The following is a 15159-nucleotide window of genomic DNA, read 5'->3' on the forward strand; positions in this document are numbered from 1 at the left end:
ACTCGTGCCTACTCCAGAACTTCACTGGTACACTGGCTACCCGGTCAATAGGACCAAGTGCTTTGGGAACACCTGCGCTCACAGCATCTGTGTTTCCCTGGGAGCTCTTCCATCAGGATTTCTCCTTGTTTGCTTCGCTTGGGCAATGCCAAGAGCTCTTGGGCCAAGTGACTTGGCCACACACCTATCTGTTGATCTGCACTGGACCGCCTGGTGCTGTTTGTGCAGTGACACGGCCGTGCTGGTTCGTGGGGTTGTAAACTTTGGCTGTAGTCCAGCCTTCTTTCTGTACAAGCCTGCCAGCTCCCCAGTGCACGCACGGCGCTCTATAAATAACAAAAATAGATGTGCTGCCTACTGGTGGATCTTAAAAATATCAGGACACCCTCGTAAAAGGGAGAAGCGCGTCCTGGTGACCTTGAACCAGGACGGTGGAGGACTAGGCCCTCCTTCTGCCCTTCAACCCCCTGCACGGAGCAGGACCCCCGAGCCAAGCAGCTCCCCACGGCCCCCCAGGGAAAGGCGTTTTTGGGGGCGCAAGGCGTTTTTTTGGGGGCGCAGGCTGCGAAGCGCTTGCGCGCCCTGAGGCCGGCGGGAGGAGGAGGAGGGGGGAGCCGGGCGCCCACACGAGGGATTACAGCGGATTTTCCTTGAAAAACAGACACACGCACACCCCGGGGGGAAGGCTCCCCCCACGGCTCCGGCCTCGCAGCGCCGCGGGACCCTGCCCTGCCCTGGTACGGTGCCGCGGGGCCGGGCGCTGAGGGACAGGGAGCCGGGAGGGGGGGGGGGATGCAGCGGGGCGGCCTCAACCCCCCCTCCCCGTCCTCGGCGAGAGCGGAGTGCGGCGGCCCGGGGAGGGGGCGGAGAGGATGACTTCATGCCGCCGGAGCGCCGTGAATTTAGGAGCAGCTGCCGCCGGCACCGCCGGCACCGGGATGTGGGGGTGAAGAGGCAGCGGGAGCTGAGGGAGGGGCTGCGCGGGGCGCCCCGATCCGCCGCCACCACCAGAGCCAGCAGCGGGAGGCAGGGAGGGGGGAAGATGCGCTGAGCCGGTCGCTGCAAAGGTGAGCGGGGGGCTGCGGGGGGCTGCGGGGAGCTGGGGGCCGCGGCCGCCTCCTCCGTCTCCTTCACGCTCTGCTTTCTGCCCCGCTCCCTGCTCGGCGGCACGGATCGGGGTGTGGGGGTCGCAAGGGCTGCGGCAGGTGCGGGGCCGAGCTCCGGGCCGCCTCCTGCTGCTGCTGCTGCTGCTGCTGCTGCTCCCGCCGGCGGCAGGGAGACATCTTAGGGCCGGGGGGGATGAGGGGAGCGGAGCTGCCTCGTACACCACCCCCGGCCGGAGCTCGCCGCGCAGGGAACTAAAGGGAGAGTGGGAGAAGTTAGAGAACCGGCCCTCGCACCGACATGGGTGCTGCGGGCTCCTCACGGGCTCCTTTCCGTGCTCCGTGCGTTTTTTTCCATTGGTGCCGGCCGGTGGGAGGTTTGGGATGAGAAATGCCGGCGAAATTCCCAGTGCCCTCGTTGGCTAAATGGAAGAATTAATGAGTTGTGTCGCCATCGTATCAACATCTAAGTGGGAAAACAGGAGTACACGCAGCAGTGTAGCTTGGCCACTGACATTGCGCCTTCCTCGTGGTATGTACGCGGGTCCTGGCAGTACATGAGTAGTCGCTTGGAGTTGAGCGAAAGGGGAAAAATCTGCCTGGCCTGTGTCCCTTTCTGGTATGTTTGTTGGGTTTTGGTTTTGTTTTTCCTTTGTTCTGCTCTCAGGAAGGATGCTGAAGAGATGGCATGTCAGTACAGGAGGCCAGGGTTGGCATGCATAGGCAGATCATTAGCATGAGCTCTGTTTGCATGTGGTAATGGTTAATGGCTTTATATGGTTTGGTTGGGAAGCGAAAAGAATGATTGTGCCTCCGGTGAGAGGAAGGATAAGGTACTAATGAGAAAAGGAAGCAGGATACCGGAACCTGAAAGTTACTTTGTTCAATGTCTATTTACTTACACATTCATTGTAAAGGATCCTGTTATGCTGTGCGCTCGTTGAGCAGCTCATGTAGTTGTGGGTTCCTCAGTTGTGGCCAAAGCTCCAGGCCACGGTGCTGGAATGATAAAAATGATACCTATGGAGGTAACAGGCAGTTAGATGCTTGGTCTCTTGTTATTTCTGGGAAGATGTTTAAATTCATGTGTTTGCCTCAGTATTGTTGCTGGGTAAGCAGAAGGCGAATGATGGCTACGGAGGCAGGAAATGCATATAAAGGACAATTGAGGCTTCACAAGGCTGAAACAAAGCGTGACTGGTGAATTGCACTGTCAGAAATCAGTTCAACAGACAGATCTTTACTGTGAACAACAGTCATTAAGTATGACCCCGTATAAGCTATTATAGTCATTAACTATGGCCCCATATAAACCCCGTTAAGCACTCCATGGCACATCCATTGTATGCATTTCAAGCCAGAAAAAGTAATAACACGTTCCATCAAATCTACTTTTTATCTACCAAACATATACCTTGTTCCTGTAAAACACCTGGGAGCCTGAATTATCATCTCTCTACTTTTTTTTTTTTTTTCTTTTTTTTCTTTTTTTTTTGTCAGAAAAGAACGTGGTTGTCTGTCTCAGCAGTTGCAATGTTGCAGTCATCTGTTGATTTCTGCTGTAATGGCCTCTGGCTGGAAAAAGAAACCATGCAGCTGAGTTCACATACTTTTCATATTAGTCCACCCATTCTATATTGAGTCCATTGCTTTGCTGAAGAGAGCATCAAGTAAGGGTTTCACATTCTGTTGTTGTAAATGTGGGGTAGTATGAGTACTTGCTAATGTTGACAAAACATTACCACAGTAAATATAGCTGTTTGTGCTTCCTGGCAAATGTAAAGAGGGTTTCAAAAGGATGTCAGTAATTTCTAAAACAGTGTGGTGCCAGGGAAGAAGGACTAGTTGGCCAAGAGTCATTATTATATATGTGCACATACATCTGGTTGGTTTGACACAGGAAACTTGCTGTTGTTTATGTGTACTCCAAAGACAGACGGTATAATCATATCAAATGCAAGAGTGCATGTGTCTGTAGGAAAAGTACATATGTAACTACCAGTTTGGATTTAGTTAAATGGCGTAAATCAACTTGTTTCTTAACTCCTCTTACTCCTTTTGTTACAGTAAGTTCCTTACCTCTACCAGGCAAAGAAAAGGATCTTTGCTGTGGTTGATCTGGGGCAAGAGCCCCACTGACTGGAAGAACAGCACAGTTGCCCAGCTGGATGATGCCAGACAGACTGGGTGGCAGCTGAGACTTAGCTGCCTTTTCCTCAGAGGGTCTGCTATTTTGGATTTCTTCATCTGGGTTAGTTCTGCAAATATGTAAGACCTTAATTATCTCTGAGATTTCTAGGCCACAGCCAGCCTTTGAACCAGCAGGTTCATTTAACCAAATTTATGAGCAGGGGCCAGATGGATATGTTTGCATAAAGCTTGTTTCCTTAGGAGAACAAACTGGAAAACCTAGTAACCTTGAATGCTCTTGAAGCTACAGAGGCTTGATGCTCCTTTCCAAGGCTGAAATGAAACAGTTCAGTTAATGCATTTTCCTTACTATGAGAATGTTTGAGGCTGATATTTCTAAGTGCTATTTGAACCAACTGAAGTAAGCACCTTCTAGATCAAGCAGGTAACAGTCCAGTTATGTTGTTACTAGGCTTTCAGTCGAATTATTTTCTCCATCTATGAATTCCTTAGAGTCCAAGAAATAAAGGAAGATGAGCAGAGTGTGAGCAAGCAGACATTAAATTATATATAATACATACAAACACACACTCTACATGAGCAAATAGGAGTGTTTTAAAGGTAGTGATACCATTGTTTCTTCATGACAACAAATGTATTAATGCTTGAAATGCATGCCCTGTATGTGCAGTAACTAGCATTTCTAGATGAGAAAAAAGTTCCATCAGAACTAAATGCCAGGTATTGACTTAAATTTTATCAGTTTTATCTAAATTTCATCCAAACCCACTTGCATAGTAAAATCTTCTGCTGGAGTCTTTAATTACTGTCAGTAGAAAGTCTGCATGTGAGTGGTCAGTCAAATGCAAAGGTAACAATTGTTAAGGAGAACTAAGAGTTCAATTGATTGATATCTAGTGGTGGGAACAAAACAGGCATTAAGTACCTTTGTACACAGACCTAATTGACCTACATCAGAACTTCACAACCAAGATACTGAAGCCATGAATTTAGTATCTGGAATGTAGAACAGAGTTCGTATATGTTTATTGCAGGAGCAATCTGATTTGTGGTCCTCTTCAAGAGAGGTTTATGTGAACGCAACACAAGCATGAATCCATTTATTTGCATTAATTTCATGATGCATTGATACACTAGTTTCAAGACAGTCTTTGGGTTTATACTCTTAAAAAGTGTCTAACATAATAAAATAGATTATCTTATAGTATAAGAACTGTGTGGTTCCAGTATGTATCCATGTCTTTAAATATAAAATTATTGGGAGAAAGAAACATAAAATGGAATCTCTTATGGGAGTGTTGGTGGAAATGTCCTAGCCAAATGCCAGATCAGGCAGTCTCATTTTTCATCCCTTAAAGTTTGCAGAAGAACCAATGAGTTACACTGGTTTTCTTTGTGCTCCCTAGCGTGCTGCCAATATACTGCATTTCTGAGCTGCCTGACTTTCTGTGGCAGTAAAATGATTCCACGGTACCTCTGTCTTTCTACCCTGGGTGAACCAAGTGTAAAGTTGTTGTTGTTTTTTTCCCCAAACCTTTTTGGAGAAGAACTTCAGTGGACAAATTCTGATGTCTTCCCAGGTGTAGTTGTCTCTAGTGGAATGTATTTTGTTTTCTAACCATTATTAAAATCAGTTTTAAAATAGGCTATGTTGCTGTTCTTTGGCTTTATGGGATTCATGGGCAGTTTAACCTGTCCCATTTCAGAAGTACTTCAAAGCAACATGCTGGTCTCTGCACAGTTATGCATCCCTTTCTGCACTAATGTCCCTGTGATTCATCAGAAGTGATAGGCAAATAGGTCTAACTCCAACATACGGTCTTTGTTTCTCTGACTGCTTTTTTGTCACATCTTTGTTCTAGAAACTGTTCCAAAAGACTCAAAGATACATTGAAGTTATCCTGGCAGCTGTTAGCTAGCCTGTAAAATGTGCTGCAGCTTTAATGAGATCATATACATCTTAATATATCTATATAATTATATATATATTATATAATATATAATATATGTATTTGCTAACTATTCACTCATTTGCCTTCTACCTCCTACAGAATTTCCATTTACACATATGGTGAGCACATAACTCTGGTGAAACGATCTCACCACCTGTTGTTTTAAAATAGCACAGATGCTTATTAATGGTCCTTCCATGATACTGTTTATAGTACATGTTAAACCTCCCTTAAAATACTGTGGATCATATTGGTAAAGGATATTATTACTTCAGTAGCAGCCTTAAATTGGCTCCTGTTCAGCATCTCTACTTAACCTGTTGATTGCTCACAGGTAGGACAGAGGCAAACTTAATGGGAGACTCAAAGCTGTGATCCCCAGTGAGAAACATGTCAGTGAGTCCCGTACAAGGTATTACGTGAAAATGACTGCTGCTATTTGAATGCCAGAGTAACACAAAGAACTGCAAAAAGTATGAGTACACAACTTCTCTACGCTCAGAAGTCTTGAGCTCAGTTGGTCTGAACTCCTTCAGGCCAAGGCTCAAGAACAAAGTCTTCACCAAAGCAAGGGAAAGTGAATAAACTGAAATGTTGACACTTGATCATCTCCTTATTGTATTTTATATATTCTTTTCCTTTCATGGAAAAGTAATTTCTAAACTGACTAGACTAAATTATGTACCTAAATGTTCCATCAATTCTGTATTTTCTTACAAGTGACTTGGAATCTTAACTTTTCTTCCAAAGAGTTTCCAGAGTTGTAGTTCAATGCTGCTGCTTGCTGCTGCTTTTTTTTGTTGTTCAACCTGATCAAAGTAGAAATTAAAAATGCATTAGATGCATTTCTACTTCAAAATCAATCATCTATCCACAAGGGGGCCAAGAAGAACTATTTATGTTAAGTGGTATTTTATTACCATTCTCACTTCACTGAGATGTAAATTTAAAAGGGTGATCGGAATAAGCAGACTGTGCTGCTTTCAAACTTCCTGAAGTGCTTGCTTAAGGTGCAGTAAGTTCTTGATGTTTGTATGTTGTTTATGAATTCCAAGAAAACACTGTTACACACTGCAAAAAAATACATAGCAAGAAAAGGAATGAAGGATACATCTTATTTAAGTTGAGCAAAACCTCTTAGTAACTATTAGTGACTGTCTTTTTTATTTTATGAATATTTTAAATGAAATATGCATGGAGACTTTTTTCCCATGGTGCTTGACAGATGGCATTGACTGGTGCGGTTTAGAATAGCTAGTAAATAAACAAAAATAGTTGTTCACACCAGAATATTAACTGTCAGATGTCTGCTCAAACTGTCTAGGATGGACATAAACCTCTTCTCATTTAGAAAAGTTGTGCATTATATCAGTATAGACCTAACCTGTAATAATAGAAATGTGCTATTGGAATAAAACTGCTGGCAAACTTTCAGTAAAGGATGCTTGGAGAAGTAATACATAATAGAGAAATAATACATAAATTCAGTAACATTCTTCTGATGGAGTCTTCCAGCACTTGGTGCTCAGCATTGATTAACAGTTTTATGAGCTCAAAGTAATACTTGCACTACTGTATTTAATTGCAGGAGATATAGTGTCCTCACTGAATGAGTTCAGTTGCTCTGATTTATGTTCTCAGCCTCCATAGTGTGGCAGGCATATGATGCTGTGCTTGTGTGAGTCTCCATTTTGCCTTAAATTTGTTGCCTAATCATTTAATTGGTGCCCTTTAGATTGTCATGTTGTGAGAAATGTTAAGCAAGCATTTCCTTTTAAATTTCTCACCTGTCATGATTTCATTTTATCTATCACATTGTCTTTTTCCTCAAAAACAGTCTTCCTGGTTTATTTACTCTTCCTGTATGAAACTCTTGTTTCATATCTGATTCTTCATCACGTTATTTATATGCTTACTACAACTTTATTTCTGTTAGGCACTGGTAACAATGTAGGAACTCCACTTAGTGGTGTGGTGACTTTTATTTCTGTTCTATTCCTTTTCTTTTTTTCTTTTTTTTTTTTTTTTTTCCCTACAGTTATTAATTCTGCATTTCATTTGAACTGATCTCTGGCATCCCCATGAAGTTCACTGTAGGATCACTGCAATGATATGTCTGCAATGAGTCTGGAAGAATTAATTGAGTGTCATTAGCAGGAGGCATGGATGTTGGTAGCTGGATCTCAAAATGTGTCTCTTACAAATGCATAAAAATATCAAAAAAGTGTGTCTTAAAAATGTAAGAAAGAAAAAATGCAGTGTGTAGCCTTACAGAACAAGAGAAGTTCAGCCCTTTCTTTGTTTCATATTTCTTATGTTTTAAAATAGTGGGATGATGGCAGGTTACGGATTTGGGCTGATGTTTGTGAATTTAGACATGGCGAGCTGGAAATGAGTGAATAGGATCCATTATCGCATATGAGAATTGGAGCATGTGGAAAAAAAAAAACGTACTCTGAAAGGCAGACATAACATGAAACACTTTATTAATGAAAAATAAATAAATAAAGCCTAAGAATAGACTGCTGCATTTTAAGTAACTGTTATTTGTAAGGTCTCATGGAGTCAAAGCGTGATAAGAAATGTGAATGGAGTACGCATGAATATAGAAGCTGCGTGACTTGAGAAAGACATGGCTTATCAATTTTGATTACAGCATGCATTGAAAGCCTAAGGATACCAGAGCTTTTTGTCAGTGAGGTAAGAGTATTTTATCATATATTTGCTTCTAGACAGGCAACTAATGTTAACATTCATTTCTTAGGCAAACACCAGAACGTTTTCCAAGCAGAATACCGTGAATAGGAAGTGCCCTGAGTTATCTGAATAACTAGAGGACTTCTTGAATGTTTCTTTGGTGTGTAAATTTGCCTGTGAGGAGTACAGGTGTTGATCTGTTGAATGGCAGCTGAAACATTATAAGGCATAAAATAGAATTCTATAATGCCAGTGTCATTCACTCTGAGTGACAATGTACAAAAAGGGCATTGCCAGCCCTGCATGTCCTTTTTAGAGTGTAATTGTTATAGCTATACCATGTCTGATACTACAAGGGCCTGTCTGGGGCAATGGCAATGTTCTACTGAATTTTTACAGAGGCAGAAACACTGATAAATGGTGAATGAGGTGCACAGCTTCCACAGAAAGTATCATACCCACCCCCATGACACATACAGCACGAGGGTATTTATAGAAGACAAACATGATAGCCATGCATCCAGAGGAACACAGATACTGTGTATAAGAATAAATAAATAAATAAATAAATAAATAAATAAATAAATAAAAGCATGTGACATCACTTCCTCACTAATACTTTCGCATTCATTGCATGTGGATACAGTAATAAGCTTTTAATATATCAAAAACTGATGATGCTGATTAGTGCTTAAGGAAGGAGTTGCATGAAGATATTTAGCATGGTACAATACACTAGCTAGTTGTCACTCCAGAAGTGGATACTTTTCAATTTTACATTCTTTGCATGTTGAAACAATTACCTTACAAACCAAAGAACAAGAAGAATAATTTGTGTTACTTTCATTTTCTTAGATACTGGGGAAATGTATTATATACTTTTAATCATGGAGACCTCAAAACACTTCACAGTATTTCCACTTTCATTGACAAGCAGGGAATGAAAGGTGTAGTTTAAACATTGTTTTCCCCCAGTCGTATAGCCAGTAGAACTGCAGGGAGTTATTTATGCTAATCTCCAGAAAAAGGTACTGATTTCTGATGACTGCTGCAGCACACTGAACCATACTATTTCCTCCCAAGCAGAAAATTCTTTCCTGTCACTTTTATGCCTCATGTAAGCAATTTTGAAGGCTGTTCATCCGTTACTGACTGCAGCTCTGCTTCTTAAGCAGTGTTTCCAGTGGGACAGCACACTATGCAAATGTATTTTGTGTAGGTTTATTTGATTCTTCAAGTCCACCCTTCATTATAATTTATGTTCTTCCACCTTCTCCCCTCTTCTTGGTCTGGCCAGGCACTGATACTCATTTTCCAAGTATATTCTTTACTTTGTCGATAAGCCTTTTGAGTTTATAGTTGGGACTATCTTGGCAGCACACTATTTTATAAATATTTGTTCTTAACTACTATATTGTAAATTTTTTTGGAGACTAGCACTTGAAAATGCATCTGATTGCTTAAACAAACTGCAAGGCACAAAATTAGGAGGAAGAACTTTTTTGAAGCACTGCTCTGGGATCAGCACCCAAATGACCGCCACATGTGGTGGTATGTTGCATTCATTTCCCACAGGAGTGAGAGGAAAAAGAGAAGGTGCCACGAATCTGAGCAGTTTGCCCCCACTTGCCAAGCTTTTGTGATCTGAGCTGACCACTGAATGCTGCGCTTTCTTTGAGCATTAGGCACTGAGCAAATTTCAAGAGAACTTATGCTTTAGCACCTTGACTTTATCAGTTTCCCGCTATGTGTTAGTAATTTACAAACGTTATTGCCATTTCTGTTAACAGTAGCCAAAATACTAGGCTTTCATTTTTACCAAGGGTTGTTTCTCTTAAGAGATTCTAATGTATGTCAGGGCATGCATGTGGACTGGTTGGAAAAGATAAATAGAGGAATTAACTGTCACCAGAGGAATGCAAGAGTGGATCTACTGAGAGTCTTTCTGGATAAGTCAAATGTTGGACTAAAAAGTTTAATTGTACACGTTAGTATTTATGTTGATTATTGTCCAATGGGTGAGGTTTCTTCTCCCTACCCCTCCATAGGCAGTGCCTTCTTTGTGGAACTGATGAGTGTGAGACAGTGTGAGGAGAGACGTGTTGCTGGGTCACTCTATTCAATTTGGAGTAACCCAAAGTAAACATGGCTGTGATCTCTGCTCTATAGCTGTCCTTCTGTTTTTCTTTTCTGCTTTTGTATGTATTTGGGTCAGATATGTAAGTCAGATGCTTCTGTCTTAAAGTTTTGGCTTAAAGCTTTCTTAGAGATTTTTTTCTTTTAGGTTCCTACTGCTTTCTACAACTAGCCAGATCATTTGAAGTCAAAATCTTACACTTGGTGAGGAGGCTGTTTGCATCTAACCTAGCTGAAGTATCACCAAATGAAAAAGTATTCAGGGAAGCATGAAAAGATGAAGTGGGATTAAATAGCAACGTGAAAGTGTTTATTCCTTGCAGGAGCAGTGTTTCAAAGCTAGAAGCAAGAAAAAGAAAAAAGCATTAATTGAGGGAAGTTAAAATATAACATAGAAATTTTAAGAGAAGGTTCTTCAAATTCTTTCACCTATTAAAAGCATTAAATTGGAGGTCTTTAGTTTACAAGTTTACATGTGATCAAATATAAAGAGAAATAATGAAGAAGCCTATTAAAGATAGGAAAAAGAAAAAATGTTGAATGAAGCAACTGTTATACATCTCCCCAGGGCCAGCTGTCTATGAAAAGGGTGTCTTCCCTCCTACCCAGTGTGTGGTTTTAGACACTTGATCAGAATTGTTGGTTATTTAAGGTGGCATGGATGACATCTGAGTGAGACACAGATGAAGTCAGTTATCTGTATGCTTCTGTAAATAAAATTGCATGTAAGGCCTTGCTGACTGCTCGCTTGTCCATTAACTGAAGGGACTACCCACAAGTTTAATCCAGGTCTTCTTCCTTCACACACTGCTTATTGTTCAAAACCTAACCAGAGCTGAACATCGACCATTTTCTTTGTCTCTACTTTCCTATTTACTGAGTGTCTCAAGATCCCCTCATAAAACTTGATGAAAACACCCTGGCTTTTGTAGTCACTTGCTTGGTTTCACCTAGGAAAGGTGAACACAGCAATACCTGACAATAACCAGTTGCACGTAAAGGATCCTTTGTTACCTTCTGAAAATCCTTGCATCTCTTAACACAAGGGGAATACGAGACTGGAATAAGGTCTAAAACACCCATCTGAGTGCCTCACTGTCTGCACTTGGATCATCCACAACACACCTACTTCAAGTGGATGCCTGTTTTTCCATGGAAACTGGGATGGTGATGGAGAGAATGGGAGTGTCTCGGTTTCATCCTGACATTTAATTATGACAAATCTGCAAAGTAGTCATGGAGGATGCAACTGTAATGTAACTGGGATCTCATTTTTTTTTTTTTGTCTCACTGACCAGCATGTTATGCTACTTTTTCTACAGGCAAGCTTTTTGTTTGTTTGTTTCTTCTGAGTTTCTTCTCATCTCAGAATGACAGAAGTCACTCTACTACTTCACTGAGCAATACTCCAGCCCCTTTGTTTGCTGGAGCAGGACCTTTCAGATGGTGTGGCTTACTCCTAGCCTTCTGATGGAAAATACCCGGTTTGGCAAGTAATTTTTATTTCTGCAGTTGCTTGGAGGAGGATGTGCTTTCTCATCTACTGTGAGCCAAAGGAAAAGTGCACACTTACACATGTGAGGCTTATCTCAACATCCAAACATTCTGCCAGGTGCTGTGAGGGAGCTAAAATGGCTTTGCCAAGTTGTCATTTATAGTCTTGACTATTTGAAGTGCCTTTATGACAAGATACTTTATATCATCCACTGAAATAATTCTGAGTCCTTTCCAAAATTTCTTAGCAGAAAAATCAGGCAAGAAAGAAATTTTTATCTCCAAAGGCATATTTCTTAAAAGCTTTTGAAGTCCATTCATTTCTGTGGAATTCCTACCGCATCCTTCTAATCTTCTAATGGAAGGGCCATCTGTGACCCATTAGCTAGTCTGTTTCTGTAGCTATGTTTATACAAGCTACCAAAAAGAGTGGAATTTGTTTGTCACACATTGTTGGGTACAGCTTGCTCAAAAAACAGCAGTGCCACCCGAATTTAAATGGAACTGCCCACCATTCGTTCTTTCATGCTCTTCTACTCTTCCCTCAACTATTTTGGAACAGTACAAATAACAGTTACCAAGAAAAGGAAAGCTAATGTTGTCTTTATTCAAAATGGATAAATATAATGACTTAAAATTTCCAAGGTCTATCAGTCTGATACCAGGCAAAATAGTAGGAACCATGATATTACTTTTACTTAAATCTTTGGAGGATAATACTGTAGGTAATGCCAATCACTGATGGTTAGTGAAGAAAAAAAAAAAAAAGAAAAAAAAATGCCTTGTCAAAGGGTGGTGTCCCTCAGGGGATCTGTTCTGGGACCAGTACTATTTAATATCTTTATCATTGACACGGACAGTGGGATTGAGTGCACCCTCAGCAAGTTTGCAGATGACACCAAGCTGAGTGGTGCAGTTGATACACCAGAAGGAAGGGATGCCATTCAAAGGGACCTGGACAAGCTGGAGAAGCGGGCCCATGTGAACCTAATGAGGTTCAACAAGTCCCAAGTGCAAGGTGCTGCACCTGGGTCCGGGCAATCCCAGGCATGATTGGGTGAAGAACACATTGAGAGCAGCCCTGCAGAGAAGGACTTGGGGGTTCTGGTGGATGAAAAACTCAACATGAGCACAGTGGTGAGTGCTTGCTGCCCAGAAGGCCAACTGCATCCTGGGCTGCATCACCAGAGGAGTGACCAGCAGCTTGAGGGAGGGGATTGTATTCCTCTGCTCTGCCCTTGTGAGGCTCCATTTGGAGTGCAATGTCCAGGTCTGGGGCCCCCAGCACGAGAAGGATGTGGATCAGTTGGAGTGGGTCCAGGGGAGAGCTGTGGAGTTGGTCAGAGGACTGGAGCACCTCTCTTATGAAGAAAGGGTGAGAGAGCTGTGGCTGTTCAGCCTACAGAAGAGAAGGCTCCAGCGTGACCTTACTGCAGCTTTTCAATACTTAAAGGAGAGTTACGAAAAAGATGGAGAGAAACTTTTTGCTCGGGTAGACTATGACAGGAATTGGGGAATGGCTTAAACTAAAAGAGGGGAGATTTAGATAGTTAAGAGGAAGTTCTTCACTCAGAGAGTGGTGACGCCCTGGCACAGGTTGCCCAGAGAAGCTGTGGATGCCCCATCCCTGGAGGTGTTCAAGGCCAGGCTGAACAAGGCCCTGGGCAAGCTGATCTAGTGGGAGGTGTCCCTGCCCATGGCAAGGGGTTGGAACTAGAGGATGTTTAAGGACCCTTCCAACCCAATCTGTTCTAGGATTGAAAGAGGATGTGATATGCTGGCTCTATGTGTTTTTGGAGGTTGCAAGTTTGGGTAAAGGAAGTAGACTTAGTAGTGTATTTCATTCAGTGAAATCTGTGGTTAATACCACTTTGTGTCTGCCAACTCAAACACCTCTACCACGTTATCTGCCAGGTTTGCTAGTTAGTTCCAGATGCCAGGCAGATAGTTAAAGCAAAATATATATGTTACATTCACACCTGTGTCTTACCCACTGTAACTTCTTTGTGCCTGTCATAGAGGTGTGATGAATGTCTTCCCAGCAAGTCCGTGGCTGCATTTAGATCAGCGCTAACCCAGATGAAGCAGCTGTTTCTAGGTTCACTGTAAAAAGATTTCTAAAAAATGGTGTAGTTACAGGATTCTTTACCTGCATAGAAAATACCAAAGCATACCTACCTGATGAATATCTGCTGAGTGATAAATGGTATTCCCTTTCTTGCTCAGTCTCTGCGATGGTCTGCAATATTGTTGGGTGTTTCCTTACTTACCTTTCTTCTCCCTGACTTCCCAATTCACCCTAAGAAAGAAAAGCAGAGGGAGGTTTTTCCTACAGCAGAAGGTTGAAACAGAATTGAGTTGTACTCTGAGAGAGTTGAGCTCTGAATATTTGGAGAGCTGCATGATTTTGTACAGCTTCTGTATTTGTTTCACAGTGTTAAAATTGTTTTCTTATTGATAATTTACCTTGGCACACAGACACTCCATTTTTCTCTTAAAATAAAACTTTGAAGCCAAAGAAGTGTGAATTAGCTGTTCAAAAGCTTTGATATCCAGGATGTTGTTTAAATGTAGCAAATATATCAATAGTATCCTAACAGACGTCTTTATAGGGCTCGCTAAGTATGTTTAATTGTTAGATGAATTCAAGGACAGCACAAACAGAATTAAACGTTCTCCAAGGCCATCTTAAAGGCTTCTATGTCATGCTTTTTTTTTTTCTTTTTTCTTTTAACTTTGTATGTTTAATATAGACCACACTTTTTCCAAGTGTGTTTGATGGCTACATTGCAAAGCTGATGAAAGATCTGTGCAGCCTCCTACCAGTAATTTTACAGGAGCCTTAGTTTAATAAAAAGCTGGGAAGGACAGTGCTTTAGTGGCCTGAAAGCTTCTGAAAAATCCATTTTAAGCCCTTTTTTTTTTTTTTTCTGTGACATTCAAGACTTTTTTTTAGCTGTTGTTGTTCTGTTTAACCAATAGAATAAGCAGAATTCTAAGGTTGCTTGTAAAAATGTTGAAATTTGGCCTTTATGAATCTGTTTACAACCATCTGGCTTCATGTTCATCATAAATTCATGTAATAAATCCACCAAAATGATCCTCTCTTGGTAGAAACCTTTGAAACTGTTGAAACACTGAAACTGGGCACTTCTGTTTCTTTCCATATGAGACATTACTTTGCTTGCCTCATTTTAATGCTTTATACCTAATTAATCCCTTGTAATTACGTTGTGTGTCTTGGTTCTTTCTACTCTGTATTGGAAAATAGGAACTTTGTTTCAAATATATTTTTGAGTTTTGAACTTTGGTACAGACTGTTCTCCATTGCAGCTCCTTGTTCCATCTACAACAGAGTGACATTCTTCCAGACATCATCAGCATGTTGCCTGGAGATGAAGAGGGGAGTTTAATGTCGCATTATCTTCCCTATTTCTCTTGCAGTAGATGAAATGAAAACCTGACTGCTGTGAAAACAGAAGACTGCCAGCTGTGCCACATGCGTGCTATCTAGTAGCATGAAGAGAACCTCTTGTATAAGTTGCAGTTAGAGGATTCTGGCTGGGTCTTTCAAATTAATTATTGAAAATGGCATGAGAAACACAAGATGAAGAAATTAGGAAAAA

At 41.6% G+C, this 15159-nt stretch overlaps 1 protein-coding gene across 4 annotated transcripts in view; it reads left to right on the forward strand.

The window, feature by feature from the left end:
- Positions 1-472: 472 nt before the first annotated feature.
- Positions 473-15159, forward strand: part of PKIA (cAMP-dependent protein kinase inhibitor alpha) — a 44545-nt gene continuing 29858 nt past the window's right edge. Inside the window, exons 1-2 of one of the 4 annotated variants that reach the window (XM_082752684.1) lie at positions 864-1067; positions 2604-2773. The gene's annotated coding sequence lies outside the window, so the exon portion shown is untranslated. Of the gene's footprint in view, positions 738-862; positions 1068-2603; positions 2774-15159 lie in introns of those variants that run through there. The other 3 variants (XM_082752685.1, XM_082752681.1, XM_082752683.1) reach the window with 3 other exon arrangements.

The sequence above is a fragment of the Aythya marila genome (assembly GCF_965140915.1).
Source record: "Aythya marila genome assembly, chromosome: 2".
In the NCBI taxonomy this organism is placed as follows: domain Eukaryota; kingdom Metazoa; phylum Chordata; class Aves; order Anseriformes; family Anatidae; genus Aythya; species Aythya marila.